This window comes from Oncorhynchus gorbuscha, linkage group LG10, assembly GCF_021184085.1.
Source record: "Oncorhynchus gorbuscha isolate QuinsamMale2020 ecotype Even-year linkage group LG10, OgorEven_v1.0, whole genome shotgun sequence".
NCBI classification, from domain to species: Eukaryota; Metazoa; Chordata; class Actinopteri; order Salmoniformes; family Salmonidae; genus Oncorhynchus; species Oncorhynchus gorbuscha.
Window position 1 is genome coordinate 96932767 of NC_060182.1, and position 20822 is coordinate 96953588.

The 20822-nt window shown below is 50.0% G+C and overlaps 1 pseudogene; it reads left to right on the forward strand.

The window, feature by feature from the left end:
* LOC124047003 overlaps positions 1-20822 on the forward strand; it is a 53224-nt pseudogene that overhangs the window by 24557 nt on the left and 7845 nt on the right.

The window sequence follows — 20822 nt, forward strand, 5'->3', positions numbered from 1 at the left end:
AGGCTGCTTCAGAGACAGGCCTTTAGAGGGGGAATACAAACATGAGTTAAACCTTGAGAAACGCATTCATAGGTTATGCATAGCACAGGATAGAATATAAGATAATGATCAGATAATGATCAGATAGTACAATTTAACTAAGAAGAAAAAGCAGATTTTTTTTTTCTTCACTCATAATATTGTCATTATCATAGTGGACAGGTGCACAGGTTGTCAATGGGAAAGTTTTTACAAGAGGGAATCAGAAGAACTAACATGATGTCACTCATCACAGTCAGTCAGAGATGAGGAAGTCACATGATGAAAGATACTTTAATTATATATTTTTAATGTCACCTTTATTTAACTAGGTCAAGTCAGTTTAGAACAAATTCTTATTTACAATGAAAGCCTACCCTGACCAAATCCTAGCAGATGACACCAGGCCAATTGTACACTGCCCTATGGGACTTCCAATCACTGCCACAGCCTGGATTCAACCAGGGTGTCTGTATTGATGCCTTCGCACTGAGATGCAGTGCCTTAGACTGCTGCTCCACTCAGGAGTTTTGATGTAAAGTATTTTAACAACCCATTCTTCTGTGTTTGACGCATAAGGGTGCATGTCATTGGCAAAATAGTATGTGTTCTAATGACTTACCTTGTTGATTAAAGGCCAAATAAAATTATATGATTAAATACGCTTTTTATATATATATTTGTAAAATTGTAGTAGTGGAAGCCACATTCTCCATAAGGGTACTCTAACAGTCCGTCAACAGAAGCGCCCCCTGGCAGAGATGGGGCTGAGGAGAGAAGATATATCTGACTACTTCTAAGAAAGATGAACAACAACCAGCTGAAACAGTTGTACTTTTAAAAAAACATGTAATACATTGGTTTATGTTTGAAACATCTGCTGTATCCCGGTCCACAAAGTCAGAGAAGAAAAGTAAACAAAAGAAAGAATGCAGATTTTGTACGTGGCACGTTTACGTGGCGTGAACAATGAGCGTTACCCGAGTGCTACATTCGGCAGAAACATTTCGAGCTAGATAGCTATAAAGAATAATCGCTAAGTGCAGTTAATTTTGCTCAAAAATTATTCAAAAATAAATAAAATAGCTACATTGAAGAGTACGATATGGGCAATACACTTTCTAGAGATGACAACGTGTCAACTGTAGGCAACAATACTTTGTGAGGGAAGAGGGTTAGCCTAGCATGCTATCTAATTTTGCTAACGTTACAGTAGCTACTACTAGATGATGTTTAGATTTCTGCAAAAGTAGAAGCAGATTAGCTAGATTGACATGATTGTATAAACAACCGTGTTCAATGTCAATGCCGTAGTGGTTAAATTGTAGAGTTATTTAGCAGAACTGACCACTTGGCTGTTTTAGACCAAGGCGATTCTTGTGATCAATGATTGTTTGACATTTTAGTCGTTAAGTATAAGAGCGACTTAAAATTCAGGATTTTTTAAAGATAGTTAGGTGAGACGACACATCACGTTAATTTTTCCCTCAACAAAGTATTTATCACCAAAGGCAGTGCTAGTGGGAAAAGAAGTACATTTTGATGTCTTGTTATTTTTAAATACTTGGCGTTATCTGTCTAGCAGTCAAGCTTGCCAACCTAATCTATCTAGTCGGTTTCTGGATTCAGAGTAGTCTGTTTACCGCTCTAGCTACCACTTTCAATAGTCAGGCTAATTGTTGCATAGCAAAGCACAGCTGCAATTATGTCTATGGACGACTTCACTTCGATCAGCCTGCTGTCCCTGGCAATGCTAGTGGGATGTTATGTGTCTGGAACCATTCCTCTGGCTGTCAACTTCTCAGAGGTGAGTAGCACTCAAACTTTGCTGTGTGACCAAATTAAACTTGAAGTGGAGACTTCAGCAGAAGTCATAGCTACTAAGATTACTATGCATATAAAGGCACACATTTCGCTACATTAACATCTGCTAATCATGTGTATGTATGACGTACGATTTTATTTGATTTTATTGTATCAATCAGACTGTACTAACTGTAACATGCAATTCTACATCTTCAGTGATGTTAGCTAGCCTAATAATTGCTATTCCGAGGCCAAAGTTAATGTGTTGACCTACCCCTCCCTGTCCTGTTGATGAACCCCCCCTGTCCTGGTTGTCCTGTTGATGAACCCCCTGTCCTGGTTGTCCTGCTGATGAACCCCCCTGTCCTGGTTGTCCTGCTGATGAACCCCACCCTGTCCTGGTTGTCCTGTTAATGAACCCCCCTGTCCTGGTTGTCCTGTTGATGAACCCCCTGTCCTGGTTGTCCTGTTGATGAACCCCCCTGTCCTGGTTGTCCTGTTGATGAACCCCCTGTCCTGGTTGTCCTGTTGATGAACCCCCTGTCCTGGTTGTCCTGTTGATGAACCCCCCTGTCCTGGTTGTCCTGCTGATGAACCCCCTGTCCTGGTTGTCCTGCTGATGAACCCCCTGTCCTGGTTGTCCTGCTGATGAACCCCCTGTCCTGGTTGTCCTGTTGATGAACCCCCTGTCCTGGTTGTCCTGCTGATGAACCCCCTGTCCTGGTTGTCCTGTTGATGAACCCCCTGTCCTGGTTGTCCTGTTGATGAACCCCCTGTCCTGGTTGTCCTGCTGATGAACCCCCTGTCCTGGTTGTCCTGCTGATGAACCCCTGTCCTGGTTGTCCTGCTGATGAACCCCCTGTCCTGGTTGTCCTGCTGATGAACCCCCCTGTCCCTGGTTGTCCTGCTGATGAACCCCCTGTCCTGGTTGTCCTGTTGATGAACCCCCTGTCCTGGTTGTCCTGCTGATGAACCCCCTGTCCTGGTTGTCCTGCTGATGAACCCCCTGTCCTGGTTGTCCTGTTGATGAACCCCCCTGTCCTGGTTGTCCTGCTGATGAACCCCCCTGTCCTGGTTGTCCTGTTGATGAACCCCCTGTCCTGGTTGTCCTGCTGATGAACCCCCTGTCCTGGTTGTCCTGTTGATGAACCCCCTGTCCTGGTTGTCCTGTTGATGAACCCCTGTCCTGGTTGTCCTGTTGATGAACCCCCTGTCCTGGTTGTCCTGCTGATGAACCCCCCCTGTCCTGGTTGTCCTGCTGATGAACCCCCTGTCCTGGTTGTCCTGCTGATGAACCCCCCCTGTCCTGGTTGTCCTGTTGATGAACCCCCTGTCCTGGTTGTCCTGTTAATTAACCCCCCTGTCCTGGTTGTCCTGTTGATGAACCCCCTGTCCTGGTTGTCCTGTTGATGAACCCCCTGTCCTGGTTGTCCTGTTGATGAGACCCCCTGTCCTGGTTGTCCTGTTGATGAACCCCCTGTCCTGGTTGTCCTGTTGATGAACCCCCTGTCCTGGTTGTCCTGCTGATGAACCCCCTGTCCTGGTTGTCCTGTTGATGAACCCCCTGTCCTGGTTGTCCTGCTGATGAACCCCCTGTCCTGGTTGTCCTGCTGATGAACCCCCCCCCCTGGTTGTCCTGGTTGTCTGCTGATGAACCCCCTGTCCTGGTTGTCCTGTTGATGAACCCCCCTGTCCTGGTTGTCCTGCTGATGAACCCCCCTGTCCTGGTTGTCCTGCTGATGAACCCCCCTGTCCTGGTTGTCCTGTTGATGAACCCCCTGTCCTGGTTGTCTTGCTGATGAACCCCCCTGTCCTGGTTGTCCTGTTGATGAACCCCCTGTCCTGGTTGTCCTGCTGATGAACCCCCTGTCCTGGTTGTCCTGCTGATGAACCCCCTGTCCTGGTTTGTCCTGTTAATGAACCCCCTGTCCTGGTTGTCCTGTTGATGAACCCCCTGTCCTGGTTGTCCTGTTGATGAACCCCCCTGTCCTGGTTGTCCTGCTGATGAACCCCCTGTCCTGGTTGTCCTGCTGATGAACCCCCTGTCCTGGTTGTCCTGTGATGAACCCCCCTGTCCTGGTTGTCCTGCTGATGAACCCCCTGTCCTGGTTGTCCTGCTGATGAACCCCCCTGTCCTGGTTGTCCTGTTGATGAACCCCCTGTCCTGGTTGTCCTGCTGATGAACCCCCCTGTCCTGGATTTGTCCTGTTGATGAACCCCCTGTCCTGGTTGTCCTGTTGATGAACCCCCTGTCCTGGTTGTCCTGTTGATGAACCCCCCCTGTCCTGGTTGTCCTGCTGATGAACCCCCTGTCCTGGTTGTCCTGTTGATGAACCCCCTGTCCTGGTTGTCCTGTTGATGAACCCCCTGTCCTGGTTGTCCTTCTGATGAACCCCCCTGTCCTGGTTGTCCTGTTGATGAACCCCCCTGTCCTGGTTGTCCTGCTGATGAACCCCCTGTCCTGGTTGTCCTGCTGATGAACCCCCCTGTCCTGGTTGTCCTGCTGATGAACCCCCCCTGTCCTGGTTGTCCTGTTGATGAACCCCCTCTCCCTGGTTGTCCTGTTGATGAACCCCCTGTCCTGGTTGTCCTGCTGATGAACCCCCCTGTCCTGGTTGTCCTGTTGATGAACCCCCTGTCCTGGTTGTCGTGTTGATGAACCCCCTGTCCTGGTTGTCCTGTTGATGAACCCCTGTCCTGGTTGTCCTGCTGATGAACCCCCTGTCCTGGTTGTCCTGTTGATGAACCCCCTGTCCTGGTTGTCCTGCTGATGAACCCCCTGTCCTGGTTGTCCTGCTGATGAACCCCCTGTCCTGGTTGTCCTGCTGATGAACCCCCTGTCCTGGTTGTCCTGTTGATGAACCCCCTGTCCTGGTTGTCCTGTTGATGAACCCCCCTGTCCTGCTGATGAACCCCCTGTCCTAGTTGTCCTGCTGATGAACCCCCTGTCCTGGTTGTCCTGCTGATGAACCGCCCCTGTCCTGGTTGTCCTGTTGATGGAACCCCCTGTCCTGCTGATGAACCTCCCCCTGTCCTGGTTGTCCTGTTGATGAACCCTCCCTGTCCTGGTTGTCCTGCTGATGAACCCTCTGTCCTGGTTGTCCGGTCCTGCAGGAGAAGCTGAAGCTGGTGACGGTCCTGGGAGCAGGGCTGCTGTGTGGTACTGCCCTGGCTGTCATCATCCCCCGAGGGGGTCCATGCCCTGTACGAGGAGGTCCTGGAGGTGAGACTCAATCTGCATACCAAATGGAACCCTATTCCCTTTATCCTGGTCCAACGTTAGCTAGCTCTGGTCCAACGTTAGCTAGCTCTGGTCCAACGTTAGCTAGCTCTGGTCCAACGTTAGCTAGCTCTGGTCCAACGTTAGCTAGCTCTGGTCCAACGTTAGCTAGCCCTGGTCCAACGTTAGCTAGCCCTGGTCCAACGTTAGCTAGCCCTGGTCCAACGTTAGCTGGCCCTGGTCCAACGTTGGCTAGCCCTGGTCCAACGTTAACTAGCCCTGGTCCAACGTTAGCTGGCCCTGGTCCAACGTTAGCTAGCCCTGGTCCAACGTTAGCTAGCCCTCGTCCAACGTTAGCTAGCCCTGGTCCAACGTTAACTAGCCTGGTCCAACGTTAACTAGCCCTGGTCCAACGTTAACTAGCCCTGGTCCAACGTTAACTAGCCCTGGTCCAACGTTAACTAGCCCTGGTCCAACGTTAGCTAGCCCTGGTCCAACGTTAGCTAGCCCTGGTCCAACGTTAGCTAGCCCTGGTCCAACGTTAGCTAGCCCTGGTCCAACGTTAGCTAGCCCTGGTCCAACGTTAGCTAGCCCTGGTCCAACGTTAGCTAGCCCTGGTCCAACGTTAGCTAGCCCTGGTCCAACGTTAGCTAGCCCTGGTCCAACGTTAACTAGCCCTGGTCCAACGTTAACTAGCCCTGGTCCAACGTTAACTAGCCCTGGTCCAACGTTAACTAGCCCTGGTCCAACGTTAGCTAGCCCTGGTCCAACGTTAGCTGGCTCTGGTCCAACGTTAGCTGGCTCTGGTCAACGTTAGCTGGCCCTGGTCCAACGTTAGTGAAGTAAACTCTCTGAATTTCAAAGACATTCGAAGTTCCTTCATAGATGCCGCTCCTCCGTAGGTATATTACTGTGGGCCTAATTCAGATCTTGCATGTTACGACAAGATACCCAGCGCTTCATGACTAGCTTTCTCCTCACCTGCAAAATTTCAGTCGTATCCTACATTACACTTGATTAAAAACATCCCCACAGCATGATGCGACCACAACCATGCTTGGGGATGGGGGATGGTGTTCTCGGGGTGATGGGAAGTGTTGGGTTTGTGCCAGACATAGCGTTTTCCTTGATAGCCAAAAAGCTCAATTTTAGTCTCATCTGACCAGAGTACCTTCTTCCATATGTTTGGGGAGTCTCCCACATGCCTTTTGGCGAAACACCAAACGTGTTTGCTTATTTATTTATTTATTTAAGCAATGGTTTTTTTCTGGCCACTCTTCCGTAGAGCCCAGCTCTGTGGAGTGTACGGCTTAAAGTGGTCCTATGGACAGATACTATCATTTCCACTGTGGATCTTTGCAGCTCCTTCATGATTATCTTTGGTCTCTTTGTTGCCTCTCTGATTAATGCTCTCTTTGGCTGTTCTGTGAGTGTTGGTGGGCGGCCCTCTCTTTGCAGGTTTGTTGTGGTGCCATATTCTTTCCAATTTTTAATAATGGGTTTAATGATGCTCCGTGGGATGTTCAGAGTTTCTATGTTAACATCCAAATAAAAATCACTTTAAATTAGAGGTTGTAATGCAACAAAATAGGAAAAACACCAAGTGGGGTGAATACTTTTGCAAGGCACTGTATTGTCTGGGTTAGGCTCTCGGTCTCTACTGTCTGGGTTAGGGTCTCAGTCTCTACTGCCTGGATTAGGGTCTCAGTCTCTACTGTCTGGGTTAGGGTCTCAGTCTCTACTGTCTGGGTTAGGCTCTCGGTCTCTACTGTCTGGGTTAGGGTCTCAGTCTCTACTGCCTGGATTAGGGTCTCAGTCTCTACTGTCTGGGTTAGGGTCTCAGTCTCTACTGTCTGGGTTAGGGTCTCGGTCTCTACTCTCTGGGTTAGGGTCTTAGTCTCTACTGTCTGGATAAGGTTCTCAGTCTCTACTGTCTGGATTAGGGTCTCAGTCTCTACTGTCTGGATTAGGGTCTCAGTCTCTACTGTCTGTGTTAGGGTCTCTGTCTCTACTGTCTGGGTTAGGGTCTCTGTCTCTACTGTCTGGGTTAGGGTCTCAGTCTCTACTGTCTGTGTTAGGGTCTCAGTCTCTACTGTCTGTGTTAGGGTCTCGGTCTCTACTCTCTGGGTTAGGGTCTCAGTCTCTACTGTCTGGGTTAGGGTCTCGGTCTCTACTGTCTGGGTTAGGGTCTCTGTCTCTACTGTCTGGGTTAGGGTCTCGGTCTCTACTCTCTGGGTTAGGGTCTTAGTCTCTACTGTCTGGGTTAGGTTCTCAGTCTCTACTGTCTGGGTTAGGTTCTCAGTCTCTCCTGTCTGGGTTAGGGTCTCGGTCTCTACTGTCTGGGTTAGGGTCTCAGTCTCTACTGTCTGGGTTAGGTTATCAGTCTCTACTGTCTGTGTTAGGGTCTCAGTCTCTACTGTCTGTGTTAGGGTCTCAGTCTCTACTGTCTGTGTTAGGGCCTCTGTCTCTACTGTCTGGGTTAGGTTATCAGTCTCTACTGTCTGTGTTAGGGTCTCAGTCTCTACTGTCTGTGTTAGGGTCTCAGTCTCTACTGTCTGTGTTAGGGTCTCTGTCTCTACTGTCAGGGTCTCAGTCTCTACTGTCTGTGTTAGGGTCTCAGTCTCTACTGTCTGTGTTAGGGTCTCTGTCTCTACTGTCAGGGTCTCAGTCTCTACTGTCTGTGTTAGGGTCTCAGTCTCTACTGTCTGTGTTAGGGTCTCTGTCTCTACTGTCTGGGTTAGGGTCTTAGTAGAGACTGAGACGCTAACAGTAGAGACTATCTGGGTTATGGTCTCAGTCTCTACTGATAGGGTCTCAGTCTCTACTGTCTGGGTTAGGGTCTCAGTCTCTACTGTCAGGGTCTCAGTCTCTACTGTCAGGGTCTGTCTCTACTGTCAGGGATAGGGTCTCTGTTTCTACTGTCTGGGTTAGGGTCTCTGTCTCTACTGTCTGGGTCTCTGTCTCTACTGTCTGGGTCTCTGTCTCTACTGTCTGGGTCTCAGTCTCTCCTGTTCGGGTCTCAGTCTCTACTGTCAGGGTCTCTGTCTCTACTGTCTGGGTCTCTGTCTCTACTGTCTGGGTCTCAGTCTCTCCTGTCAGGGTCTCTGTCTCTACTGTCAGGGTCTCTGTCTCTACTGTTAGGGTCTCAGTCTCTACTGTCTGGGATAGGGTCTCAGTCTCTACTGTTAGCGTCTCAGTCTCTACTATCTGGGTTATGGTCTCAGTCTCTACTGTTAGGGTCTCAGTCTCTCTCTCTGTGTAGGTGTGCACCACGCCCCTGGCCAGGTGGAGGGGTGGGGGTGTCTGAGCCCAGGGAAGGTGTGGATGCAGCTCTGGGGGTCAGTGGGGAGCACAGCCACAGCCACGAGCACCTCCATGCCTACATCGGGGTTTCTCTGGTCCTGGGGTTCGTCTTCATGCTGCTGGTCGACCAGATCGGAAAAGCGCCACGTACACAGCAGTGCTGACGGTCAGTCTACACACACGCACACGCGCACACACGCACACGCACAGCAGTGCTGACGGTCAGTCTACACACGCACACACAGCAGTGCTGACGGTCAGTCTACACACACGCACACACAGCAGTGCTGACGGTCAGTCTACACACACACACACAGCAGTGCTGACGGTCAGTCTACACACACACACACACACACACACACACACACACACACACACACACACACACACACACACACACACACACACACACACACACACACACACACACACACACACACACACACACACACACACACACACAGCAGTGCTGAAGGTCAGTCTACACACACACACACACAGCAGTGCTGACGGTCAGTCTACACACACACACACAGCAGTGCTGACGGTCAGTCTACACACACACACACACACAGCAGTGCTGACGGTCAGTCTACACACACACACACACACAGCAGTGCTGACGGTCAGTCTACACACACACACAGCAGTGCTGACGGTCAGTCTACACACACACACACAGCAGTGCTGACGGTCAGTCTACACACACACACAGCAGTGCTGACGGTCAGTCTACACACACACACAGCAGTGCTGACGGTCAGTCTACACACACACACACACACACACACACACACACACACACACACACACACACACACACACACACACACACACACACACACACACACACACACACACACACACACACACACACACACACACACACACACACACACAGCAGTGCTGACGGTCAGTCTACACACACACACACCAAGTCAGTCAGTCAGAGACACTCACACCAAGTCAGTCAGACACACACACACACACACACACACACACACACACACACACACACACACACACACACACACACACACACACACACACACACACACACACACACACACACACACACACACACACACACACACACACAGCAGTGCTGACGGTCAGTCTGGCTGGACACACTGTCTGTCTGTCTCTGACTGACTGACTGACTTGGTGTGTGTGTGTCTGACTGACTGACTTGATGTGTGTCTGACTGACTGACTTGGTGTGTGTGTGTGTCTGACTGATTTGGTGTGTGTGTGTCTGACTGACTTGATGTGTGTGTGTCTGACTGACTTGATGTGTGTGTGTGTGTGTGTGTGTGTGTGTGTGTGTGTGTGTGTGTGTGTGTGTGTGTGTGTGTGTGTGTGTGTGTGTGTGTGTGTGTGTGTGTGTGAGACTGACTGACTGACTGACTGACTGACTGACTGACTGACTGACTGACTGACTGACTTGGTGTGTGTCTGACTGACTGACTGACTGACTTGGTGTGTGTCTGACTGACTGACTGACTGACTTGGTGTGTGTCTGACTGACTGACTGACTGACTTGGTGTGTGTCTGACTGACTGACTGACTGACTTGGTGTGTGTCTGACTGACTGACTGACTGACTTGGTGTGTGTCTGACTGACTGACTTGGTGTGTGTCTGACTGACTGACTTGGTGTGTGTCTGTCTGTCTGACTTGGTGTGTCTGTCTGTCTGTCTGTCTGTCTGTCTGTCTGTCTGTCTGTCTGTCTGTCTGTCTGTCTGTCTGTCTGTCTGTCTGTCTGTCTGTCTGTCCTGCTGTCATTTAACTGACCATTCCACCTCCTCCTCCTCTCTGTCCTGCTGTCATTTAACTGACCATTCCTCCTCCTCCTCCTCTCGGTCCTGCTGTCATTTAACTGTCCAATCCTCCTCCTCCTCCTCTCTGTCCTGCTGTCATTTAACTGACCATTCCTCCTCCTCCTCCTCTCGGTCCTGCTGTCATTTAACTGTCCAATCCTCCTCCTCCTCCTCTCTGTCCTGCTGTCATTTAACTGACCATTCCTCCTCCTCCTCCTCTCTGTCCTGCTGTCATTTAACTGACTATTCCTCCTCCTCCTCCTCTCTCTGTCCTGCTGTCATTTAACTGACCATTCCTCCTCCTCCTCCTCTCTGTCCTGCTGTCATTTAACTGACTATTCCTCCTCCTCTCTCTGTCCTGCTGTCATTTAACTGACCATTCCTCCTCCTCCTCCTCTCTCTGTCCTGCTGTCATTTAACTGACCATTCCTCCTCCTCCTCCTCTCTGTCCTGCTGTCATTTAACTGACCATTCCTCCTCCTCCTCCTCCTTCTTCTCTCTCTCCTGCTGTCATTTAACTGACCATTCCTCCTACTCCTCCTCCTCCTCTCTGTCCTGCTGTCATTTAACTGACCATTCCTCCTACTCCTCCTCCTCCTCCTCTCTCTGTCCTGCTGTCATTTAACTGACCATTCCTCCTCCTCCACCTCTCTCTCTGTCTTGCTGTCATTTAACTGACCATTCCTCCTCCTCCTGTCTCTCTGTCTTGCTGTCATTTAACTGACCATTCCTCCTCCTCCTGTCTCTCTGTCTTGCTGTCATTTAACTGACCATTCCTCCTCCTCCTCCTCCTCCTCTCTCTCTGTCCTGCTGTCATTTAACTGACCATTCCTCCTCCTCCCCCTCTCTCTCTGTCCTGCTGTCATTTAACTTACCATTCCACCTCCTCCTCCTCTCTCTCTGTCCTGCTGTCATTTAACTGACCATTCCTCCTCCTCCTCCTCCTCTCTCTGTCCTGCTGTCATTTAACTGACCATTCCTCCTCCTCCTCTCTCTGTCCTGCTGTCATTTAACTGACCATTCCTCCTCCTCCTCCTCTCTCTCTGTCCTGCTGTCATTTAACTGACCATTCCTCCTCCTCCTCCTCCTCCTCTCTCTCTGTCCTGCTGTCATTTAACTGACCATTCCTCCTCCTCCTCCTCTCTGTTCTGCTGTCATTTAACTGACCATTCCTCCTCCTCCTCCTCTCTGTTCTGCTGTCATTTAACTGACCATTCCTCCTCCTCCTCCTCCTCTCTGTCCTGCTGTCATTTAACTGACCATTCCTCCTCCTCCTCCTCCTCTCTGTCCTGCTGTCATTTAACTGACCATTCCTCCTCCTCCTCCTCTCTGTTCTGCTGTCATTTAACTGACCATTCCTCCTCCTCCTCCTCCTCTCTGTCCTGCTGTCATTTAACTGACCATTCCTCCTCCTCCTCCTCTCTGTCCTGCTGTCATTTAACTGACCATTCCTCCTCCTCCTCCTCTCTCTCTGTCCTGCTGTCATTTAACTGACCATTCCTCCTCCTCCTCCTCCTCCTCTCTCTCTGTCCTGCTGTCATTTAACTGACCATTCCTCCTCCTCCTCCTCTCTGTTCTGCTGTCATTTAACTGACCATTCCTCCTCCTCCTCCTCTCTGTTCTGCTGTCATTTAACTGACCATTCCTCCTCCTCCTCCTCCTCTCTGTCCTGCTGTCATTTAACTGACCATTCCTCCTCCTCCTCCTCCTCTCTGTCCTGCTGTCATTTAACTGACCATTCCACCTCTCTCTCTGTCCTGCTATAACAAAATGTCTTCCTTAATCTGATTCCACTTTGTTCCTCTTCTCTCAGGATGCTGAAAGTGCCTTCCCCAATTCCACTTCAAATGTATTTTCAGCTTCTCTTTGAATTTGCTGCAGTACGTGTGTGTGTGTGTGTGTGTGTGTGTGTGTGTGTGTGTGTGTGTGTGTGTGTGTGTGTGTGTGTGTGTGTGTGTGTGTGTGTGTGTGTGTGTGTGTGTGTGTGTGTGTGTGTGTGTGTGTGTGTGTGTGTGTGTGTGTGTGTGTGTGTGTGTAGCCCACACTCTCTTCTGGGACTAAACCCTACTGATACTATAAATCTACCCACAACAGGCATTGACATTCTTTTAAACGTCTTTTTAAAGTGAAAAGTCAGTCTTTAAGAACCTCTGAGAGTGCTGATGTCATTGATACCGAGTGTACCCTGCTATCCCATCACATGACCTTATTCTGGGAGAATACCAAGCCTCCAGTGTTGTCTTCTTAACCGTATAAGGAGTTTTTAACTGTCTCTTCCCTAACGTTTACCAAACGTTGTGGTGTGGCTCAGAGTGCAGTGTCCTCCTGGTTTTAGTTTCCACTGGTAAACAGAAAAACGGATGACCTGAAGTCAACTCTGTCTGTCTGTCTGTCTGTCTGTCTGTCTGTCTGTCTGTCTGTCTGTCTGTCTGTCTGTCTGTCTGTCTGTCTGTCTGTCTGTCTGTCTGTCTGTCTGTCTGTCTGTCTGTCTGTCTGTCTGTCTGTCTGTCTGTCTGTCTGTCTGTCTGTCTGTCTGTCTGTCTGTCTGTCTGTCTGTCTGTCTGTCTGTCTGTCTGTCTGTCTGTCTGTCTGTCTGTCTGTCTGTCTGTCTGTCTGTCTGTCTGTCTGTCTGTCTGTCTGTCTGTCTGTCTGTCTGTCTGTCTGTCTGTCTGTCTGTCTGTCTGTCTGTCTGTCTGTCTGTCTGTCTGTCTGTCTGTCTGTCTGTCTGTCTGTCTGTCTGTCTGTCTGTCTGTCTGTCTGTCTGTCTGTCTGTCTGTCTGTCTGTCTGTCTGTCTGTCTGTCTGTCTGTCTGTCTGTCTGTCTGTCTGTCTGTCTGTCTGTCTGTCTGTCTGTCTGTCTGTCTGTCTGTCTGTCTGTCTGTCTGTCTGTCTGTCTGTCTGTCTGTCTGTCTGTCTGTCTGTCTGTCTGTCTGTCTGTCTGTCTGTCTGTCTGTCTGTCTGTCTGTCTGTCTGTCTGTCTGTCTGTCTGTCTGTCTGTCTGTCTGTCTGTCTGTCTGTCTGTCTGTCTGTCTGTCTGTCTGTCTGTCTGTCTGTCTGTCTGTCTGTCTGTCTGTCTGTCTGTCTGTCTGTCTGTCTGTCTGTCTGTCTGTCTGTCTGTCTGTCTGTCTGTCTGTCTGTCTGTCTGTCTGTCTGTCTGTCTGTCTGTCTGTCTGTCTGTCTGTCTGTCTGTCTGTCTGTCTGTCTGTCTGTCTGTCTGTCTGTCTGTCTGTCTGTCTGTCTGTCTGTCTGTCTGTCTGTCTGTCTGTCTGTCTGTCTGTCTGTCTGTCTGTCTGTCTGTCTGTCTGTCTGTCTGTCTGTCTGTCTGTCTGTCTGTCTGTCTGTCTGTCTGTCTGTCTGTCTGTCTGTCTGTCTGTCTGTCTGTCTGTCTGTCTGTCTGTCTGTCTGTCTGTCTGATTTGGTGTGTGTGTTTAGATCCAGAGTCTGCGAGGGTTGCCAGCTCCAAGATCACCACCACCTTGGGACTAGTGGTCCATGCAGCAGGTAAGATGGCTTCCTGATGCAGTGTTTCAGATCAACATGTTTTAGGAAGAAGAGACAGTGGAAGTCTATGGAGGCTTGTAGCTGGATTCTGCATCCTATCTACTGGAGGGAGGGACAGGCAGACCCTCTGTGTGGAGGACAGGTAGACTGTCTCAGTGTGGAGGGAGGGACAGGCAGACCGTCTCAGTGTGGAGGGAGGGACAGGCAGACCGTCTCAGTGTGGAGGGAGGGACAGGCAGACCGTCTCAGTGTGGAGGGAGGGACAGGCAGACCGTCTCAGTGTGGAGGACAGGCAGACCGTCTCAGTGTGGAGGACAGGCAGACCGTCTCAGTGTGGAGGACAGGCAGACCATCACAGTGTGGAGGACAGGCAGACCGTCTGTGTGGGAGGGAGGGACAGGCAGACCCTCTCAGTATGGAGGACAGGCAGACCCTCTCAGTGTGGAGGACAGGCAGACCCTCTCAGTGTGGAGGACAGGCAGACCCTCTCAGTGTGGAGGACAGGCAGACCCTCTCAGTGTGGAGGACAGGCAGACCCTCTCAGTGTGGAGGACAGGCAGACCCTCTCAGTGTGGAGGACAGGCAGACCCTCTCAGTGTGGAGGACAGGCAGACCCTCTCAGTGTGGAGGACAGGCAGACCCTCTCAGTGTGGAGGACAGGCAGACCCTCTCAGTGTGGAGGACAGGCAGACCCTCTCAGTGTGGAGGACAGGCAGACCCTCTCAGTGTGGAGGACAGGCAGACCCTCTCAGTGTGGAGGACAGGCAGACCCTCTCAGTGTGGAGGAAAGGCAGACCCTCTCAGTGTGGAGGACAGGCAGACCCTCTCAGTGTGGAGGACAGGCAGACCCTCTCAGTGTGGAGGACAGGCAGACCCTCTCAGTGTGGAGGACAGGCAGACCCTCTCAGTGTGGAGGACAGGCAGACCCTCTCAGTGTGGAGGACAGGCAGACCCTCTCAGTGTGGAGGACAGGCAGACCCTCTCAGTGTGGAGGACAGGCAGACCCTCTCAGTGTGGAGGACAGGCAGACCCTCTCAGTGTGGAGGACAGGCAGACCCTCTCAGTGTGGAGGACAGGCAGACCCTCTCAGTGTGGAGGACAGGCAGACCCTCTCAGTGTGGAGGACAGGCAGACCCTCTCAGTGTGGAGGACAGGCAGACCCTCTCAGTGTGGAGGACAGGCAGACCCTCTCGGTGTGGAGGACAGGCAGACCCTCTCGGTGTGGAAGACAGGCAGACCGTCTCGGTGTGGAGGGAGGGACAGGCAGACCATCTCGGTGTGGAGGGAGGGACAGGCAGACCCTCTCGGTGTGGAGGGAGGGACAGGCAGACCGTCTCAGTGTGGAGGACAGGCAGACCGTCTCAGTGTGGAGGACAGGCAGACCGTCTCAGTGTGGAGGACAGGCAGACCCTCTCAGTGTGGAGGACAGGCAGACCCTCTCAGTGTGGAGGACAGGCAGACCCTCTCAGTGTGGAGGACAGGCAGACCCTCTCAGTGTGGAGGACAGGCAGACCCTCTCAGTATGGAGGACAGGCAGACCCTCTCAGTATGGAGGACAGGCAGACCCTCTCAGTGTGGAGGACAGGCAGACCCTCTCAGTGTGGAGGACAGGCAGACCCTCTCAGTGTGGAGGACAGGCAGACCCTCTCAGTGTGGAGGACAGGCAGACCCTCTCAGTGTGGAGGACAGGCAGACCCTCTCAGTGTGGAGGACAGGCAGACCCTCTCAGTGTGGAGGACAGGCAGACCCTCTCAGTGTGGAGGACAGGCAGACCCTCTCAGTGTGGAGGACAGGCAGACCCTCTCAGTGTGGAGGACAGGCAGACCCTCTCAGTGTGGAGGACAGGCAGACCCTCTCAGTGTGGAGGACAGGCAGACCCTCTCAGTGTGGAGGACAGGCAGACCCTCTCAGTGTGGAGGACAGGCAGACCCTCTCAGTGTGGAGGACAGGCAGACCCTCTCAGTGTGGAGGACAGGCAGACCCTCTCAGTGTGGAGGACAGGCAGACCCTCTCAGTGTGGAAGACAGGCAGACCGTCTCGGTGTGGAGGGAGGGACAGGCAGACCATCTCGGTGTGGAGGGAGGGACAGGCAGACCCTCTCGGTGTGGAGGGAGGGACAGGCAGACCGTCTCAGTGTGGAGGACAGGCAGACCGTCTCAGTGTGGAGGACAGGCAGACCGTCTCAGTGTGGAGGACAGGCAGACCGTCTCAGTGTGGAGGACAGGCAGACCGTCTCAGTTTGGAGGGAGGGACAGGCAGACCGTCTCAGTGTGGAGGGAGGGACAGGCAGACCGTCTCGGTGTGGAGGACAGGCAGACCGTCTCGGTGTGGAGGACAGGCAGACCGTCTCGGTGTGGAGGACAGGCAGACCGTCTCGGTGTGGAGGACAGGCAGACCGTCTCGGTGTGGAGGGAGGGACAGGCAGACCATCTCGGTGTGGAGGGAGGGACAGGCAGACCCTCTCAGTGTGGAGGACAGGCAGACCGTCTCGGTGTGGAGGGAGGGACAGGCAGACCCTCTCAGTGTGGAGGGAGGGACAGGCAGACCCTCTCAGTGTGGAGGGAGGGACAGGCAGACCCTCTCAGTGTGGAGGGAGGGACAGGCAGACCCTCTCAGTGTGGAGGGAGGGACAGGCAGACCCTCTCAGTGTGGAGGGAGGGACAGGCAGACCCTCTCAGTGTGGAGGGAGGGACAGGCAGACCCTCTCAGTGTGGAGCAGTAGTTCACAATGCCTGTAGACCGATCATCTCATCATTGTAACTTTTTTTTTTATTGCGACAGTTAGGTCTACATTTGCTGCAGCATAGCCTACACTACATTAATATAAAGAATGAATGTTCCTCTAATTTTACCCAACTTTAGAGCAGGTGTTCTTAATGTTTTGCACAGTGTGCTGGTTAAATAAAGGTGTTTCTGATCTTCCAGCTGACGGAGTGGCTCTCGGAGCAGCGGCTTCAACTTCCCAGACCAGTGTTCAGCTCATTGTCTTTGTGGCCATCATGCTTCACAAGGTACAGTGACAGTTCATCTTGTTTATCTGCCAACTTTTTGTTTTCAGCGGTCCATCTCAGCGTGGATGTAATGATAAGGTGTTGTTTCACAGCCTCCTTCCTTCCACATCGGATCCTCTGTCTCTTTAAACACAACGTGACGTGCCCCACCCACCCTCTTGAGAAAAGCCTGCCAAGTTGATGGCACTAGGAGTTAGTTGAACCAATTCAACTCAGGTTTCATGTAACTGCCTAAATAGTCGAAGCATTTCAGTGAATTCGTGATGCATAGTATATTGAAAGCTTCCGCACAGGTATGAACATCCCTGGGAAATGACCTCCGACCCGAATGACCTCCGACCCGAAGCTTCCATCATCGTGACGTGCTTCTAGAGCCTGGACAATTATTTTCCACGGATGGCCACATTTAGAGTATATTTTTACCATCGTTGGCCAGAATTATCCATCATGTATATAACTACAGATATATAATATATATATATACTGTAAATATATATATATATACTGTAAATCACGTCCAGATAGGCTACTTATTTAACTTGTTTAACGTGCACAGAAATAAACCACATCCATGTTCTCCTTGTGGTAGGTATTTTCATGATTAAACAATGAACCACATGGAGGGAAAAGTACACTGCATTCAGGACCACGGACAGAACTCTTAACGGGTATGAACAAAAACGCAAGAAAGCGAGAGAGAGAGAGCTCAACATTACGTTTAAACTACTCAATCAGTGTGAGAAGTGAAGTGACCATCCTACCAATCCTCGACGATGTCATTTACAAATTAGCCTCCAACACTCTACTCAACAAATTGGATGCAGTCTATCACAGTGCAATCCGTTTTGTCACCAAAGCCCCATATACTACCCACTATTGTGACCTGTACGCTCTCGTTGGCTGGCCCTCGCTTCATACTCGTCGCCAAACCCACTGGCTCCATGTCATCTACAAGACCCTGCTAGGTAAAGTCTCCCCTTATCTCAGCTCGCTGGTCACCATAGCGTCACCCACCTGTAGCACGTGCTCCAGCAGGTATATCTCTCTGGTCACCCCTAAAACCAATTCTTCCTTTGGCCGCCTCTCCTTCCAGTTCTCTGCTGCCAATAACGAACTACAAACATCTCTGAAACTGGAAACACTTATCTCCCTCACTAGCTTTAAGCACCAGCTGTCAGAGCAGCTCACAGATTACTGCACCTGTACATAGCCCACCTATAATTTAGCCCAAACAACTACCTCTTTCCCTACTGTATTTATTTTATTGATTTATTTATTTTGCTCCTTTGCACCCCATTATTTTTATTTCTACTTTGCACATTCTTCCACTGCAAATCTACCATTCCAGTGTTTTACTTGCTATATTGTATTTACTTTGCCACCATGGCCTTTACCTCCCTTATCTCACCTCATTTGCTCACATTGTATAAAGACTTGTTTCTACTGTATTATTGACTGTATGTTTGTTTTACTCCATGTGTAACAGCAGTGATGTCTACTTCTCCCGATGGTCGTCTGATGGGGAACAGACTAGTAGTGTCATCTGATAGGGAACAGACTAGTAGTGTCATCTGATAGGGAACAGACTAGTAGTGTCATCTGATAGGGAACAGACTAGTAGTGTCATCTGATAGGGAACAGACTAGTAGTGTCATCTGATAGGGAACAGACTAGTAGTGTCATCTGATAGGGAACAGACTAGTAGTGTCATCTGATAGGGAACAGACTAGTAGTGTCATCTGATAGGGAACAGACTAGTAGTGTCATCTGATAGGGAACAGACTAGTAGTGTCAGAAGGTCATCTGATAGGGAACAGACTAGTAGTGTCGTCTGATAGGGAACAGACTAGTAGTGTCGTCTGATAGGGAACAGACTAGTAGTGTCGTCTGATAGGGAACAGACTAGTAGTGTCATCTGATAGGGAACAGACTAGTAGTGTCATCTGATAGGGAACAGACTAGTAGTGTCAGAAGGTCATCTGATAGGGAACAGACTAGTAGTGTCAGAAGGTCGTCTGATAGGGAACAGACTAGAAGTGTCATCTGATAGGGAACAGACTAGTAGTGTCAGAAGGTCATCTGATAGGGAACAGACTAGTAGTGTCATCTGATAGGGAACAGACTAGTAGTGTCATCTGATAGGGAACAGACTAGTAGTGTCGTCTGATAGGGAACAGACTAGTAGTGTCGTCTGATAGGGAACAGACTAGTAGTGTCATCTGATAGGGAACAGACTAGTAGTGTCATCTGATAGGGAACAGACTAGTAGTGTTATCTGATAGGGAACAGACTAGTAGTGTCAGAAGGTCATCTGATAGGGAACAGACTAGTAGTGTCAGAAGGTCATCTGATAGGGAACAGACTAGTAGTGTCGTCTGATAGGGAACAGACTAGTAGTGTCATCTGATAGGGAACAGACTAGTAGTGTCATCTGATAGGGAACAGACTAGTAGTGTCATCTGATAGGGAACAGACTAGTAGTGTCAGAAGGTCGTCTGATAGGGAACAGACTAGTAGTGTCATCTGATAGGGAACAGACTAGTAGTGTCAGAAGGTCATCTGATAGGGAACAGACTAGTAGTGTCGTCTGATAGGGAACAGACTAGTAGTGTCGTCTGATAGGGAACAGACTAGTAGTGTCATCTGATAGGGAACAGACTAGTAGTGTCATCTGATAGGGAACAGACTAGTAGTGTTATCTGATAGGGAACAGACTAGTAGTGTCATCTGATAGGGAACAGACTAGTAGTGTCAGAAGGTCGTCTGATAGGGAACAGACTAGTAGTGTCATCTGATAGGGAACAGACTAGTAGTGTCAGAAGGTCATCTGATAGGGAACAGACTAGTAGTGTCATCTGATAGGGAACAGACTAGTAGTGTCATCTGATAGGGAACAGACTAGTAGTGTTATCTGATAGGGAACAGACTAGTAGTGTCATCTGATAGGGAACAGACTAGTAGTGTCATCTGATAGGGAACAGACTAGTAGTGTCATCTGATAGGGAACAGACTAGTAGTGTCATCTGATAGGGAACAGACTAGTAGTGTCATCTGATAGGGAACAGACTAGTAGTGTCAGAAGGTCATCTGATAGGGAACAGACTAGTAGTGTTATCTGATAGGGAACAGACTAGTAGTGTCATCTGATAGGGAACAGACTAGTAGTGTCATCTGATAGGGAACAGACTAGTAGTGTCAGAAGGTCATCTGATAGGGAACAGACTAGTAGTGTTATCTGATAGGGAACAGACTAGTAGTGTCATCTGATAGGGAACAGACTAGTAGTGTCAGAAGGTCATCTGATAGGGAACAGACTAGTAGTGTTATCTGATAGGGAACAGACTAGTAGTGTCATCTGATAGGGAACAGACTAGTAGTGTCATCTGATAGGGAACAGACTAGTAGTGTCAGAAGGTCATCTGATAGGGAACAGACTAGTAGTGTTATCTGATAGGGAACAGACTAGTAGTGTCATCTGATAGGGAACAGACTAGTAGTGTCATCTGATAGGGAACAGACTAGTAGTGTCATCTGATAGGGAACAGACTAGTAGTGTCATCTGATAGGGAACAGACTAGTAGTGTCATCTGATAGGGAACAGACTAGTAGTGTCATCTGATAGGGAACAGACTAGTAGTGTCAGAAGGTCATCTGATAGGGAACAGACTAGTAGTGTCGTCTGATAGGGAACAGACTAGTAGTGTCAGAAGGTCATCTGATAGGGAACAGACTAGTAGTGTCAGAAGGTCATCTGATAGGGAACAGACTAGTAGTGTCAGAAGGTCGTCTGATAGGGAACAGACTAGTAGTGTCAGAAGGTCGTCTGATAGGGAACAGACTAGTAGTGTCATCTGATAGGGAACAGACTAGTAGTGTCATCTGATAGGGAACAGACTAGTAGTGTCGTCTGATAGGGAACAGACTAGTAGTGTCATCTGATAGGGAACAGACTAGTAGTGTCAGAAGGTCGTCTGATAGGGAACAGACTAGTAGTGTCATCTGATAGGGAACAGGCTAGTAGTGTCATCTGATAGGGAACAGACTAGTAGTGTCATCTGATAGGGAACAGGCTAGTAGTGTCATCTGATAGGGAACAGACTAGTAGTGTCATCTGATAGGGAACAGACTAGTAGTGTCGTCTGATAG